The following is a 17831-nucleotide window of genomic DNA, read 5'->3' as shown; positions in this document are numbered from 1 at the left end:
TTTGTGTTACTGAGTAGAAAATGTATTTTTTAAAGTCTACATAACTTCTCTTATGGAAAATAATGAAATGTGTGGACACAGAGATGCTGAGATAATCTACCACATTTTAAGATAAGTAAAAAAATTTATGTTTTAAAATCGAGCACCCACATAGAAATAAGAGTATTTTCTAAATAATGTGTCAATCAGCGAGAAAATCTAGTACACTACTAACAATAAAAAATGAAAGTGTATTATAAAAATTAATGTGTTTCAGTCAAAACTGTAAGTAGGTTTATTCCTTTCTCTTTGAATATATATTAATTAAAAAATTTAGGCCAAAACACACAAAAATAAATATGAACAAAAAATAAAAAGGGAAATTTATGCTTCAATAAATGAAAGAAACTATGAAAGGATTGATAACCAGCAGATACTTTATGATCAAAATTGATAAAATATATTTATATTGTTGGCTCAATTAATTGAAAGCATAAGTTAGTAAAATCACAGATGAGAATATAAAAGTATCTTAATTCTAGTGTATGCCATAGAAAAGAACTTAAGAATTTGTCAAAGTTCTACCCTTAAAACAGCCACCAGATTCAGTGTTTGTGTACAAGTTCTACCAAATCATTAAGGAATAATTTCCACATTATAGAAACTTTCAACACATATCAGTAAGATTAAAACAGTGATAATCTGTGAGATATGAAGTAAAAATAGCAGAAAGTTGGCAGAGAAATGTTGAATTCTGTTTTTAATATGCTGAGTTTGAAAAGCCAAATGAAAACTGTCTGTTTGGCTGTATCTAGTGAGATATTGGCTATTTATTCATTTATACCAAAACTTTTTTGGAATGCCTCTTTGTGTCAGGCACTAAATACAAAATGGTCTGCACCCTCAAAATTATTATGTAAAAGAGACAAAGAATTGACCCATATAAACAATGTACTGCTAAAAATGCTAATAATATGGGTCTCCTTTTTGTGTAGTGAGTTGTGGGGAACTTGCAGATGGGTATTGGGGCTAATTCATCTGGCTTTAGAAATGGTCTTGACATCTGTTAATCATTCGTCTAATGTGTAGTACCTACAGAATCTGTGAGTTAAGAGTCTGATATAAACACCTCACTTAACTAATCTACTGAGAGGAACACAGGACATTATAACTGGTCTCTTTGTCCTCACTTTAGCAGATCTTTGGGTGTTACCTAAGGGGCCTGGAATGGAGTGTCGCTCTGGAGAAAGATGATGATCACAGCTAAGAAAATTGAAAAAAAAAAAAAATCCTATTGTCTTAGTTCGGATTCTTCCAAGACAGATCCTGAGATGAGGCTGCATGTGCACATAGTGTATTTGGGAGATGATCTAAAGAAGTATGATAAGAGATTGAGAAAATGAGGGGAAGGAAGAAATTCAATAAAATGGAAAGCCTGTGGTCAATTGAACTGCTACTCTGGTGGGGCAGGGTGCTCTGAGAGAATAGGGGAAACGCCCTTTAGAATTGATGGTCCTACCAAGCTGGGAGGAAGCGGGGGTATTTATCCAGCAACTCTCATCCCTCGTTGGTTGAGGTCTGCCCCAGGGGCAGGCAGAGCAGACCCTACAGCCAGACCATGCCTGCAGGCAGAGATACAGCACATGGTTGGTATAGGAACTCACTGTAGGAGATCCCCAGGGATGTTCTGGGGCTACTGACAGCCTCTGAAAGGCCTGTGAAAGATCTCCAGTCCTGGATAATATTCCTCTTTCATTAAGGAAGAGAGTCCAGAGACATAAGTGGTGACAGAATCTCAGTTACGTGAATGGTGGAGACATTGGTGGTGGTAGGATTGAATTTCAACTGAAAACTGCAATTCACCGTGAGTGGGCTACATGCATTCGTCTGAGGCACACCTCATACCAGACTCATGTTAGCAAGACAGATTTCATTCTCTAGCTTTCAAGGGCCTGAATCTCCTGACTCAATGGACTATACATGAAGGAAGGCCAGAAATAGAATTGATTTGCCCTTGTGTTTCCAGTGCCAAGTCAGTGCCTGACACGTGCCCAGACACTTGATTTTTGTCTGTTGAACTGAATTGGTTGGTATTGCTTTGATTAGGAACCAGATGGGGCTCAATCTGCACAAAGGGGATGGGAAAAGCCCAGAATGACACACTTTACTTTGGGCTACATTCAGGGCTCTATGGTCAATCAGATTCATGCAAGCAGAAATCTTACCCAGAACTATAATTTGCCAGTAATTAGCAAAGAATACATGAAAAGTGCCTTGGCAAATCCACATTGCTATCCAGGATGCCCAAATTCATGAGCTTTGGCTTCCTAATCCCCTTTCCATATCAGAGTGTTTGTGCTGGGGAAAAGGAGGAATCTGTGAATAGTGAAAGTTAGATCAGGAGATCCACTCAGTTCAGGAATCTCTCATTTTTAGACCTTACTACCCATGTAGCCAAAGTGCCTAGGTAACTGACTTCCATTCTCCAGTTGGCTCATTTATCCATAAACTGCAGAGTTATTTTCAATAAACAATCAAAACAGATCATATATTCCCTGGGAAATGGACTCCTTAGACAAGTACTGGAAGAGTTTAGTTTGTTTTCTAGCTAGTAACTTTTTATATTTTTTATATATATTGGTTGAGATCAAAATGGATTTAGATGGCCCCCAAGGAGGAAGGAGTCAAGTTTCAGACCCACTGTTAATAGTTCTCTTCCCTACTATGAATCTAGAATTCTTCAGTACAGTTTTAGCATACAGACTATGTTATAGAATAATTTTATAGTTAAAATGATTTTCTATTTGAACTTAGTAGTTACCATCCTAGTGAAAATCAAGTTTGATAAGAGCAATAACTTCATGTGCTTTGTTCACCAATGTATCTTTACCAGGTCTAACAACACATCTCAACAAAAGTTTGTTGAGTGAATACATGAATGAACCCAGGCATTCTTTATGGTCTATCTTTATAGTTTATCACATTATTTCAGAGAGGCCAAGATGTCATATAAGAAAGCATTAATTTAAACTAAAAACCTACTATCCACATAATTTATTTAAAACTAAAGAATAACAGAAAACAGTGGAATTATTGCCTTAAAAACAGAAAATTTTGAGGTTGATCTTTGAAATAACCCTCCAGAAAAAAAGGTTACATCTAAAAAGGGATAGAAAATATATCCTATTTTTAATTTTTTTCTAAGTACTTTTTTTTCATTTATTTTTATTAGTTGGAGGCTAATTACTTTACAGTATTGTAGTGGTTTTTGCCATACATTGACATGAATCAGCCATGGATTTACATGTGTTCCCCATCCCGATTCACCTTCCGGCCTCCTTCACCATCCCATCCCTCTAGGTCTTCCCAGTGCACCAGTCCTGATCACTTGTCTCATGCATCCCACCTGGGCTGGTGATCGGTTTCACCCTTTATAGTATATACTTGTTTCAATGCTATTCTCTCAGAACATCCCACCCTCGCCTTCTCCCACAGAGTCCAAAAGTCTGTTCTGTACATCTGTGTCTCTTTTTCTGTTGTGCATATAGGGTTATCATTACCATCTTTTTAAATTCCATATATATGCATTAGTGTACTGTATTGGTCTTTATTTTTCTGGCTTACTTCACTCTGTATAATGGGCTCCAGTTTCACCCATCTCATTAGAACTGATTCAAATGAATTCTTTTTAAAGGCTGAGTAATATTCCATGGTGTATATGTACCATAGCTTCCTTATCCATTTATCTGCTGATGGACATCTAGGTTGCTTCCATGTCCTGGCTATAATAAACAGTGCTGTGATGAACATTGGGGTGCATGTGTCTCTTTCACTGGTTTCCTCGGTGTGTATGCCCAGGAGAGGGATTGCTGGGTCATATGGCAGTTCTATTTCCAGTTTTTTAAGGAATCTCCACACTGTTCTCCATAGTGGCTGTACTAGTTTGCATTCCCACCAACAGTGTAAGAGGGTTCCCATTCCTGCACACCATCTCCAGCATTTATTGCTTGTAGACTTTTGGATAGCAGCCATCCTGACTGGCGTGTAATGGTACCTCATTGTGGTTTTGATTTGCATTTCTCTGATAATGAGTGATGTTGAGCATCTTTTCATGTGTTTGTTAGCCATCTGTATGTCTTCTTTGGAGAAATGTCTGTTTAGTTCTTTGGCCCATTTTTTGATTGGGTCATTTATTTTTCTGGAATTGAGCTGCAGGAGCTGCTTGTATATTTTTGAGATTAATCCTTTGTTGTTTCTTCGTTTGCTATTATTTTCTCCCAATCTGAGGGCTGTCTTTTCACCTTGCTTATAGTTTCCTTTGTTGTGCAAAAGCTTTTAAGTTTCATTAGGTCCCATTTGTTTATTTTTGCTTTTATTTCCAATATTCTGGGAGGTGGGTCATAGAAGATCCTGCTGTGATTTATGTCAGAGAGTGTGTTGCCTATGTTCTCCTCTGGGAGTTTTATAGTTTCTGGTCTTACATTTAGATCTTTAATCCATTTTGAGTTTATTTTTGTGTATGGTGTAAGAAAGTGTTCTAGTTTCATTCTTTTACAGGTGGTTGACCAGTTTTCCCAGCACCACTTGTTAAAGAGGTTGTCTTTTTTCCATTGTATATCCTTGCTTCCTTTGTCGAAGATAAGGTGTCCATGGGTTCGTGGATTTATCTCTGGGCTTTCTCTTCCGTTCCATTGATCTATATTTCTGTCTTTGTGCCGGTACCATACTGTCTTGGTGACTGTGGCTTTGTAGTAGAGCCTGAAGTCAGGCAGGTTGATTCCTCCAGTTCCATTCTTCTTTCTCAAGATTGCTTTGGCTATTCGAGGTTTTTTGTATTTCCATACAAATTGTGAAATTATTTGTTCTAGTTCTGTGAAGAATACCGTTGGTAGCTTGATAGGGATTGCATTGAATCTATAGATTGCTTTGGGTAGTATAGGCATTTTGACAATATTGATTCTTCCAATCCATGAACACGGTATATTTCTCCATCTATTTGTGTCCTCTTTGATTTCTTTCATCAGTGTTTTATAGTTTTATATATATATATATATATATATATATAGGTCTTTCATTTCTTTAGGTAGAAATACTCTGAAGTATTTTATTCTTTTTGTTGCAATGGTGAATGGTATTGTTTTCTTAATTTCTCTTTCTGTTTTCTCACTGTTAGTGTATAGGAATTCAAGGGATTTCTGTGTGTTAATTTTATATTCTGCAACATTACTGTATTTGTTGATTAGCTCTAGTAATTTTCTGGTAAAGTCTTTAGGATTTTCTATGTAGAGGATCATGTCGTCTACAAACAGAGTTTTTTTTTTTTTTTTTTTTTTTTTTTTTGGAGGCTAATTACTTTACAACATTTCAGTGGGTTTTTTCATACATTGATATGAATCAGCCATAGATTTACACTTATTCCCCATCCCGATACAGTGAGAGTTTTATTTCTTCTTTTCCTATCTGGATTCCTTTTATTTCTTTTTCTGCTCTGATTGCTGTGGCCAACACTTCCAAAACTATGTTGAATAGTAGTGGTGAGAGTGGGCACCCTTGTATTCTTCCTGACTTTAAGGGAAATGCTTTAAAATTTTCACCATTGAGGATAATGTTTGCTGTGGGTTTGTCATATATAGCTTTTATTATGTTGAGGTATGTTCCTTCTATTCCTGCTTTCTGGAGAGTTTTTATCATAAATGGATGTTGAATTTTGTCAAAGGCTTTTTCTGCATCTATTGAGATAATCATATGGTTTTTATCTTTCAATTTGTTAATGTGGTGTATTACATTGATTGATTTGCAGATATTGAAGAGTCCTTGCATCCCTGGGATAAAGACCACTTGGTCATGATGTATGATTTTTTTAATATGTTGTTGGATCCTGTTTGCTAGAATTTGGTTAAGGATTTTTGCATCTATGTTCATCAGTGATGTTGGCCTGTAGTTTTCTTTTTTTGTGGCATCTTTGTCTGGTTTTGTTATTAGGGTGATGGTGGCCTCATAGAATGAGTTTGGAAGTTTGCCTTCTTCTGCAATTTTCTGGAAGAGTTTGAGTAAGATAGGTGTTAGCTCTTCTCTAAATTTTTGGTAGAATTCAGCTGTGAAGCCATCTGGTCCTGGGCTTTTGTTTGCTGGAAGATTTCTGATTACAGTTTCGATTTCCTTGCTTGTGATGGGTCTGTTAAGATCTTCTATTTCTTCCTGGTTCAGTTTTGGGAAGTTATACTTTTCTAAGAATTTTTCCATTTCTTCCAAGTTGTCCATTTTATTGGCATACAGCTGCTGGTAGTAGTCTCTTATGATCCTTTGTATTTCAGAGTTTTCTTTTGTGATCTCTCCATTTTTGTTTCTAATTTTGTTGATTTGATTCTTCTCTCTTTGTTTCTTGATGAGTCTGGCTAACGGTTTGTCAATTTTATTTACCTTTTCAAAAAACCAGCTTTTAGCTTTGTTGATTTTTGCTATGGTCTCTTTTGTTCCTTTTGCATTTATTTCTGCCCTAATTTTTAAGATTTCTTTCCTTCTACTAACCCCAGGGTTCTTCATTTCTTCCTTCTCTAGTTGCTTTAGGTGTAGAATTAGGTTATTTATTTGACTTCTTTCTTTTTTCTTGAGGTAAGCCTGTAATGCTATGAACCTTCCCCTTAGCACTGCTTTTACAGTGTCCCATAGGTTTTGGGTTGTTGTGTTTTCATTTTCATTCATTTCTCTGCGTATTTTGATTTCTTTTTTGATTTCTTCTATGATTTGTTGGTTAGTCAGAAGCATGTTATTTAGCCTCCATATTTTGTAATTTTTAATAGTTTTTTTCCCTGTAATTGAGATCTAATCTTACTGCATTGTGGTCAGAAAAGATGACTGGAATGATTTCAATATTTTTTCAATTTACCAAGGCTAGATTTATGGTCCAGGATGTGATCTATCCTGGAGAAGTTTCCGTGTGCACTTGAGAAAAAGTTGAAATTGATTGTTTTGGGGTGAAATGTCCTATAGATATCAATTAGGTCTCCTGGACCATTGTGTCATTTAAAGTTTGTGTTTCCTTGTTAATTTTCTGTTTAGTTGATCTATCCATAGGTGTGAGTGGGGTATTAAAGTCTCCCACTATTATTGTGTTATTGTTAATTTCCCATTTCATTCTTGTTAGCATTTGCCTTACATAGTGCAGTGCTCCTATGTTGGGTGCATATATATTTATAATTGCTATATCTTCTTCTTGGATTGATCCTTTGATCATTATGTAGTGTCCTTCTTTGTCTCTTTTCACAGCCTTTATTTTAAAGTCTATTTTATCTGATATGAGTATTGCGACTCCTGCTTTCTTTTGGTCTCCATTTGTGTGAAATATTTTTTTCAGCCCTTCACTTTCAGTCTGAATGTGTCCCTTGTTTTGAGGTAGGTCTCATGTAGACAGCATATATAGGGGTCTTGCTTTTGTATCCATTCAGCCAGTCTTTGTCTTTTGGTTGGTGCATTCGACCCATTTACAGTTACGGTAATTATTGATGATAATGGTCCCGTTGTCATTTGCTTTGTTGTTTTGGGTCCGTGTTCATACAGCCTTTCTGTGTTTCCTGTCTAGAGAGGATCCTTTAGCATTTGTTGAAGAGCTGGTTTGGTGGTGCTGAATTCTCTCAACTTTTGCTTGTCTGTAAAGCTTTTGAATTCTCCTTCATATCTGAATGAGATCCTTGCTGGGTACAGTAATCTGAGTTGTAGTTTGTTCTCTTTCATTACTTTAAGTATGTCCTGCCATTCCCTTCTGGCCTGAAGAATTTCTGTTGAAAGATCAGCTGTTATCCTTCTGGGAATCCCCTTGTGTGTTATTTGTTGTATTTTCCTTTGCTGCTTTTAATATTTGTTCTTTGTGTTTGATCTTTGTTAATTTGACTAATATGTGTCTTGGGGTGTCTTGCCTTGGGTTTATCCTGTTTGGAACTCTGTGGGTTTCTTGGACTTGTGTCACTATTTCCTACCCCATTTTGTGGAAGTTTTCAGGTATTATCTCCTCGAGTATCTTCTCATGGCTTTTCTTTTTGTCGTCTTCTGGGACTCCTATAATTCAAATGTTGGGGTGTTTCACATTGTCCCAGAGGTCCCTGAGGTTGTCCTCATTTCTTTTAATTGTTTTTTCTTTTTCTTCTCTGCTTCATTTATTTCCACCATTTTATCTTGTACCTCACTTATCCTATCTTCTGCCTCCGTTATTCTACTGTTGGTTCCCTCCAGAGTGTTTTTGATCTCATCTATTGCATTATTCATTTTTAATTGACTCTTTTATTTCTTCTAGGTCCTTGTTAAACATTTCTTGCATCTTCTCAATCCTTGTTTCCAGGTTATTTATCTGTAACTCCATTTTGTTTTCAAGATTTTGGATCATTTTTATTATCATTATTCTAAATTCTTTTTCAGGTAGATTCCCTATCTCCTCCTCTTTAGTTTGGCTTGGTGGGCATTTTTCATGTTCCTTTACCTGTTGGGTATTTCTCTGCCTTTTCATCTTATTTAGATTGCTGTGTTTTGGATGGCCTTTCTGTATTCTGGTAGTCTGTGGTTCCTTTTTATTGTGGAGGTTTCTCTCAGTGGGTGGGGCTGGATGTTTCACTTGTCGAGGTTTGCTGGTTAGGGAAGCTTGCATCGGTGTTCTGGTGGGTGGAGCTGGATTTCTTCTCTCTGGAGTGCAATGGAGTGTCCAGTAGTGAATTTTGAGATGGGTCTATGGGTTGGTGTGATTTTGGGCCGCCTGTATATTGACGCTCAGGGTTATGTTCCTGCGTTGCTGGAGAATTTGTGTGGTATGTCTTGCTCTGGAACTTATTGGCTCTTGGGTGGTGGTTGGTTTCAGTGTAGGTATGGAGGCTTTTGGATGATCTCTTATTAATTAATGTTCCCTGTAGTCAGGAGTTCTCTGGTGTTCTCAGGTTTTGGGCTTAAGCCTCTTGCCTCTGGGTTTCAGTCTTATTCTTCCAGTAGCCTTAAGACTTCTCCATCCATATAGCACCGATCATAAAACTTCTAGGTTAATGGTGAAAGGATTCTCCACAGTGAGGGGCACCCAGAGAGGTTCACAGAGTTACATGAAGAAGAGGAGAGGGAGGAAGGAGATAGAGGTGAGCAGGAGGAGAATAAGGGGGATTCAAGAGAAGAGAGACAGATCTAGGCAGCACTCTGTTCCCTAAGTGTTCTCAGCAGCCCAGACACCCACAGAGATTCATAGAATTGGATTGAGAAGAGAAGGGGGAGGGAGGAAATAGAGGTGATCTAGGGGAGAAAAAGGAGAGTCAAAAGGGAGAGAGAGTGATCAAACCAGTAATCACACTCCTGAGTAAAAATGGGTACTGATGGTTGGATTCTTAAATGTCAAAACTTGATATCAAATACTGAAAAACAAAGATTAAAAATCTAGAGTAGAGGTTAGACTCTTAAAAATACAATATTAAAAAACAACAAAAACACAAAAAATTTAAGAACTATATATGAAGTTTGCTTTAAAAATAGGGTCCTTTTCTTTTTGACCAGGTTATAGTGGGTTGTAAAAATGAAAATTAAGGAGTAATAGAGGACTTTAAAAAAAAAGAGAAAAAAATTTTTTTAAATTAAAAAATAATAATAATAGTAAAAATATATTAGGAATTTCTGTGGAGCTGTTGCGGGCTGTGTGGGTTCGGTTCAGTTTCAGATAGCTCCTTGTTCCAGCTTACACTTCTCGATATCTATAGGTCCCTTCCAGTGTAGTCGGTGTTACCTACAGGGATTTTAATCTGTTGCACCTGTCACTTCTGAAGCCGTTCCCTTTGTTTATTTGGCTTCTGTTTGCAGGTCTCTACAGTGTCTAATTTCTGCACTAACGCAAGTGGGCGGAGGTGGTCTCTTGTTTAGGTTCGCTTGTTCAGTCGTGCTGTGGGGAAGGGGGGCGCTGCAGACAAATGTCACTGGCGTGTGTCGGGAGCACTCGTGGTTTTCTGGCCACACTGGGTTTGCCCCCACTCGGGGCGGGTGTGTGTGCTTTTCCCGTCTACACTGCTCAGTCTCCAGGCTGCTCTACAGGGAGCGGGCCCTGTTGTGTGCACTTCCCAGGCCCAAGCTGCTCAGGTTCAGGTTTTCGGGTACTCCACAAAGTCACAGACTTGGTTGGACCTGCGTTTTGTGCCTTCCCGGGTCGGAGCAGCTCAGGCAGCCAGGAGCTTGACGAGCACGCTCTCCCTGGGTGCAGGGCACCTTATCCCCTCCGCGGTCCCAGCCTCAGTTTCTGGGCACGTTGGTCGGGTGCGCCTTGTGTCCCTTCTAGAAAGCTGATTTCTGGGTGTGACCCTCCAGGCCAGAATCTCAGGAAGTCTTTGGTTAGAAACTGGAAGCCTGTTTGCAGTTTGGTAGGGGATGCTGTCTCTGGGGCCGAGTTTGCCCCTTTCCCCTCCCCCCTGCCTCCTGCCTCTGGCGGGGGATGGACCGGTCCGCTGCTGGCTTCTCTTCTCTGGAATTGCTCAGTCTTTCTTTTGTTCTGCGAACAGCGGGCAGTGTGTTCGGTTAGTGCGCTTTTCGCCAGTTAATTTTCTCTCTCTCTCTCTCTTGCTAAGGCACAGTTTATGTTGCTGTCTCACATTGGCTCCCTCCGATTGCCCTCAGGGCACTCAGGCCTGGTCCTTACCCTAAGCACTGCCGCCCGCTCTTCTTCATTCAGCCCCCACTTGCTGGTGGCGAATGCTAGCGTCTGGGGTACTTTTCTGCTGGGAGTTGTTTTTAGGCATGTAATCTGTGAGTTTTCTTTATTTTTCCTCCCAGTTAGGTTGCCCTCCGAGATTCGAAAACTTCCCCCAGACCCGCCAGTGAGAGGGTTTCCTGGTGTTTGGAAACTTTCTCTATTAAGACTCCCTTCCCGGGACGGATCTCCGTCCCTAACTGTATTGTCTCTCTTTTTATCTTTTATATTTTGTCCCACCTCCTTTCGAAGACAATGGGCTGCTTTTCTGGGTGTCTGATGTCCTCTGCTAGCGATCAGAAGTTGTTTTGTGGAGTTTGCTCAGCATTCAAATGATCTTTCAATGAATTTGTGGGGGAGAGAGTGGTCTCCCCGTCCTATTCTTCCGCCATCTTAGCTCCTTCCCTCAAAATATGTCCTATTTTTTAAAAGGAACCAATTATTTGCTAAGACTGTCTTAGCAGACAAAAGAAATTATGAGGCAGTAAGCTGGTGTAGGAAAGTCTCAGCGTATAAAATGAATTCACAAGCATTTCACACTGATATATTAACGAAAGACAGCTGGAAGATGCAACAAATACAGAATCTAGTAACAATAACTTTAAAATAATTTTGTGTTAATATAATCCAGGGTACATGGAATTTATTACAGGATATAATTAAAATTATGGGAGATTGAAGAAAGATATACAAATAAGGTGATACATCTTAACTAAAATTGAGATGGTAGTTTCTCTAGGGTGTTTTATAGATTTAATGTAATCTAATACCTTTGTTGGAGAAGGAAGTGGCAACCCACTCCAGTATTCTTGCCTGGAGAATCCCATGGATGGAGGAGCCTGGTGGGCTACAGTCCACAGGGTCGCAAAGAGTTGGACACGACTGAGCAACTTCACTTCACTTCTAGGTTTATTAATACATTTTGAAAGTAGTGATTTTCACCTGGAAGAATACATCTCTAATAATACTAATAAACATTTAAAAAGGTAATGATGGTGGGTGGTCTCCATCAGATTTAATGAATTTGTTCAAACTTCAGAATGTATTCTAACTAGACACATATGAAAACTGATTGGTACCATGTTAGCTATAAAACCATTGAAAAAGTAGAGTAGAGCTTCCTGAAAAATACTCAAATCACTATATTTATTATGGTAGGGTATTCAAAACCTTCTGAATCAGGATAAGAAGCATGATTCTTGTCATGGCTCTGTGGTGCATTGTTGGTGTTAACTTTGGGCATTTTACTTAGTATTTATGAATTCAGGTTTTTCATTTGCAAAATGGGGAATTTCTGCTTTCTCCCAAAGAGCTTTTGTTATTGTATGAGACTGTGATATGCATCATAAGCCACATGTCAACCATATAATTTATGTACTTCTGTAACTTGTAAGAAATACATATATTTGAAAAGCTAGAAGCAACTGAGCTATGGGAAAAAGAACACAAAGTTAACATATCTGGTTGGGAAAACTGGAAGGCAATATGGGGACTCATCAACATAAACACATGCCAAATCTCAGACTGTACATTACAGTATTTTCAATTTGGAATGAAGGATTAATGTAAAATAATACATATAAAGGTAGAAAATTCCTTATCATATTTTAATACTATTCAGAAATGTATTTCTGGTTATTGAAGAAATGGAGATTTTGATTACAGAACAACTTAAATATATAAAGCTAAGTAATTTTCACTCTTCAAAATGTAAGACAGTAGCTGCTAAGGGAAAGAAGCAGAAGAGTGTGAGAGAAGCTCAGTATGTGTCCAACATACCTGGTAAATTCTCCTAATATGGATAACCATTCATAAAATTCTCCCCCTGCTAATAAATGGATATGAGAAGCCAATTTGAATATGAGGAAATCATCCCATGGAAATAGAAATGCTCAGCTTTAGTAGTAATTAGAATGCAAATTTAAACACTTCAGGAACATCATATAGACATTAAATTTAAACTATCAGAAGAAAAATGTTGATATAATCAGTATTAGTGGAGCACTGAAAAAATTCTGCTTTTAAATGATAGCAAGATGCACATCTCTTAACATTTTAATTTCTTGAAATAAGGATGTCTCCTATGATAAATGTCTTTGTAACAGTGAGTCACCATTGAATTGGCAGCTTTTTTTTTTTTTAACTTTGTAAGTCCTATAGAAACCAATGGTGTGCTTTACAACTGATGGTATCTTAGATTTGATTAAATATGGTAGGCATTGCCCCCTGCACTTTACACTGATTTTTATCTGTGAGGAACAGCCTGGCAATCTATTACAAGAATCATAATACTTCGATTGATATATATACTTTGGGGAACAAAAACAGATGAAAAACCTCAAATTAAGAAAGAATTAAATTGTGTACTAGTTGGATAAAAACGCCCACTAGTGTTGGAATGAAAAAATCTCTGGTCCACTAATACAAAGAATGATGCAAAAACATTAAAGTGACAAGCATCAAGTTGATCCATGGAAATGTGTTGACTAATCACTCAAATTAAAAAAAAAAATTAAAAATTATATAAACATCAGTTAAACTTAGTAAAAGTAATTTATATGTGTAGCATAAGTAACAGAAACTGTAGAAATGAAATGTAGTGTTCATAAGATTTCTTTCTTTTAAGTCAATTGAGTTCATAAAAATGGATTTTTACCAGATAGCTTTAGGGAAGCAAGGCTATTTCTTTTAATATATCCATGAAGCTATTTAATTTTTTTTTCTTAATATGGAAAAAGACAGTACTTAAATGTTTCTGTATTTCTCTGGAGGCTAACTATTCAATTTAGAAACTCTAATATAGAAACAAATCTTTAAACTTAAAACACGTTACAAAATGCATTCCAGTGACAAAACTTTAGTCTGTATCTTCCTTTGCTTCAGTTTTGAAAGAAATCTAAAAATTACTTTGATTAAACAGTTAAAGTTGAGCAGTTTTTTCTTCCTAATGTAGTTAGGGCTAAAAATCATGTTTAAAATGTCTCCAGACTCTCTTTTTGGATCTGAGGCAAATGGCAGAATTTACCATTTTTGGAGAGTTTTAATACCATGATAACTACTTTAGAACCCTAATGGATTCTCCAGAATTGTGCCTGGAGATCATTTTCATGTCTGAAATAGCAGGTGTCAAAGATAATTTGGCTGGGACGACTGACAAATTCTCGTAACAAATACCCTGATTACTAGAATAGTATATATTTTTAGAAGCCCATTTATTGAACTGGGCCTGTTATCTACAGGTAATTTATAATAAGATGAATTACTTACCCATATTAGGTGTATAGTTCTCAGAAGTTAGATTTTAAAATAGTTGTACGATTAGAATAAGAGAGCCCTAATGGATGAAATTATGTTTTAGTCAACAATGGTGATCTCGGGGAAAGAACCTGGAAATACTTAGTGTAGGATAAAAGATAGGTATATTTGGCTCAATAATGGAATAGGTCCTTTCTGAATTTAAGAAGATGCTAACAATGTAGCCATTTTCATATCAGGGCTGGATCACACTGAAGAGTATTTCTGTGTTTACTTGGTGTTGGTGCTGCTTGGTTGGGAGGAGGAGAGTGCTTTTACCTGGCTGCAAATATTTGTCATCCATCCATCCGTCCCTTCCAAATAGCATTTACTGGGCTTGTGCTTGTTCTAGCTAAATGCTGGGGATAAAAATGAACAAGAGATGGTCGCTGCCATCAGTGTAGTTAAACAGGAAATATTCAGGGAGGCGAGAACCAAGTATAGATGATACACAGAGGAGGGAACAAATATGGACTATCTCTAACAGGATCCCTTTGTACAAACCAAGAACAGGACTCTTTTTTATAGAGATCTGCCCTCCTGATTCTTCCACCAGTTTGGTATCATGGAATTGCATTGTCTTCTTGAAATATTGTCTTCACTTTGCTCTGTCTACATAGACCTGTAATTCAAAGTCCAGTTAGATTATATTTTTCCTTGAAGCTTCCTGTATGTCTGTGCTAAGTGCTTATTTTTGCTTTGGTGCGATATGGGGGAAGCTTTCCTAGATTTGTGTGATTACATACACTGAGTACTTACTGACAAATGCTAATATTTATTGATTATTCCAGTCATGTTGGACCCAGATGTCCATTTCTACCCAAAATGAAGAACTCTCTTTCCATATTGTATGTGGATCATGAATACAGTCAGAATATTTTCTTATTCAAAAACAGAAATATAATAATATGACAGAGTCTGTCATTTAGTCGAAATATCAAAATTTCAGTCTCCTTTATAAAATTTAGTTTTTGCCTGGGGTTCACTCCCAAGAATTTTGTAGCTCTCATCTTTTCTCAGTAAATTGATTCAACAGCTGGAGGCAATGGTTTGCATGTCATTTCTGATGAAATATTTTCCATTTCCTAATTGCTTAATGAATATTTTGTCGAGTGAGTGAATGGAAGTTTGATACCATGTGAAAGGAAGTAATGAAAAGATTGGAAAGTGTGTGTGTGTGTGTGTTCCAGTAAATCTGTCATCTTAGTTGTACACGTTCAGTAGAGCATTTATTCTCTTCTGGGAGCATGAACCTGCTGGAGTGTCTGATGTGGAAAAGGGCAGATGACCCACACTAAGTCTCCTTCCTTGGTGCAGAATTCTATTTCCCTGTTGGTTCCCAGTACAAGCAAAGCTTTCTCTCACTCTGGCCTTGCCTAACTGTGTGAGTCTCAGGCAGTTTCAGTCTTGGTAAGATTGTGACTCTGACAACTCTGTAATGAGGGATGCCTCTACCTCTGAGCCCCTGCAAATAATGATGACAACTGTAGTGTATTCAGTAAGGTAGTGCCAGCTGCTGGAAGAGAAACCTCCCACTCTCAGTCCCTTAACACAATAAAAATGTATTTCTCATTCACGGTGCTGCTCATGAGCAGGCAGCTGAACTTCTGTGATGGTGTTGATACTTGGACTCCTTTCACCTTGTGCTTCCATCATGTTCTGTTCTTAGCTTCCAAGGCCATGCAGCAAAAAGGACAGAGCAGGAAAGATGATGTGTGGGATGGCTTTTATGGGCTAAGCTTGGAAGTGGCCTAATGTCGCATTTGCTCATCTGTTATTGGATAAAAAAAATCAATCAAAGGCTGCACCCACCTCTAAGGACAGCTAGGAAACAGTCTAGGTGGGTATCTAGGAACAAGAAATGGATGGTCAACTCACCATTTCTTTTAGGCATGGGGCACATTTTTTCCAACTCAGGTCCAGGGTAAATCATAAACACTGCAGCCTCTGCAAAGAGAACCTAAATTTAGATCTGGAGTTCTGGCTCAATGAGATTGCTCCCTCATACTCAGAAAGCATGTTGTTGCTGCCGCTGCTGTTGTTCAGCCTCTAACTTATGTCTGACTCTTTGCAGCCCCATGAACTGCAGCACACCAGGGTGTCCTCCACTATCTCTCAGAGTTTGCTCAACTTTATGTCCATTGAGTCAGTGATACTATTTAACCAGCCCATCCTCTGTTGTCCCCTTCTCTTGCTCACAATCTTTCCCAGCATCAGGGTCTTTTCCAACAAGTCAGCTCTTCGCATCAGGTAGCCAAAGTATTGGAGCTTCAGCTTCAACATTCAGCATCAGTCCTTCCAGTGAATACTCAGGGTTGATTTCCTTTAGGATTGACTGGTTTGAACTCCTTGCAGTCCAAGGGCCTCTCAAGAGTCTCTCCAGCACGACAATTAGAAAGCATCAATTCTTCGGCCCTCAGCCTTCTTTATGATCCAACTCTCACATCCTGTGATTGCATGCAAGGGTTAAAGAATGTCACGTGCTGGTGAGTAGTATGAGAGGCGATCAGAACTATTTTGAAAGTCAGGCTTCCAGGAAATAGAGCTTGGTTGAGAGATGTGATAGCATTTCCCTATCTCATAACAGAGTGCCTGAGAGGCAATTCTTCCCAGCTTGCATGAATAGGGTAGTTCTCTATGAATTAATATTTAGTTAGTGCCTCTTTAATACAGTGGTTGCTTTCAGCTTATCGCCTCACTATCTTTGCATTATCTCATTGCCCTTCAAGACCTTTTAAACTATAACATATTGTGGTTAAGTTTTAGTTGTAATTGACTGTTATTAATTTGTTCCTCTTTACTGTCTTGTAAACACGGTTGCTTAATTCTGTGCATTATATATATGACAAAAATACCAACACTGTGTACCTTACAGATAAAAGAAATCACCAGTAGGATTTTTAAAGGCCTTAAAGTAAAATACATGTGGATTTTAAAGTTGGATGATGTAAAACGTGGGGGAAATGGCTTTATAGGCCCTTGGCCAAGGCTTTCTAATTTGATTAATACATTAATCTATTATTATTTTGGAATACTCATTACATATAGGCCTGGTATAATGGAATTTCACTTTCTAGAAGAACAACCATGTAATTCCTGTGTTCAACAGAAAGTTTTATGCAACCTGGATTGTTGTGTAATGCCTAATGTCAAAGCCTCTTGGCACAATTTTGCTGTCAGTGTTTGGAACTTATTTCCCTTCTTTGTACACATATCAAAATGATTCTTCTATGACAGAAATAAAGTCAAAGTAGAAGTGACATGGAGTTGAAGTATTTTTTTTTCACATAACAGGACAGAAAATAAATTCTTAGATTAAATGATTACAAGGTCTCCAGTTAGGTTCTTAAATTATGAGGAAAATATAAATAGCCAGAAATGATATTCACAGAAAAAATATACATATATATAGATAGAGGAAGGGAGGGAGGCAGATAACACGAAGGCTAGTAGTCATGGCTTCATTTCTTCTTCCTAAGGTTTGAAAGGAAGTAGCTATTTAGAAACTGGAGTCAAGAAAGAATAGGACATACTGTGATGCTGACCATTTTCCTTGCTGAGAAATAATTACTCAGAGTGAGCAGGAAGTGTCAGAAAATCTGTTGCTCAGAAATATCCTAGGCCCTTTGATTGGAAGATCATGGAGGCTTAAGCCGGCTTGCCCATCACACCTTCTTAGTCTCAAGTAGACCTCTGAATTTCAACTTCCTCAATCATGTGATCTGCAGGAATTTTGATGATACATTGACTGCTGAATCCCTCAGTCATGTCTGACTCTTTGTGATCCCATGGACTGTAGCCTGCTAGGCTCCTCTGTTCGTGGGATTCTCCAGGCAAGAACTAGGTTCTTTTAAATTAGGAAGGC

The sequence above is a fragment of the Cervus canadensis genome, chromosome X (assembly GCF_019320065.1).
Source record: "Cervus canadensis isolate Bull #8, Minnesota chromosome X, ASM1932006v1, whole genome shotgun sequence".
NCBI classification, from domain to species: Eukaryota; Metazoa; Chordata; class Mammalia; order Artiodactyla; family Cervidae; genus Cervus; species Cervus canadensis.
Note: the sequence above shows the minus strand (reverse complement) of the source record.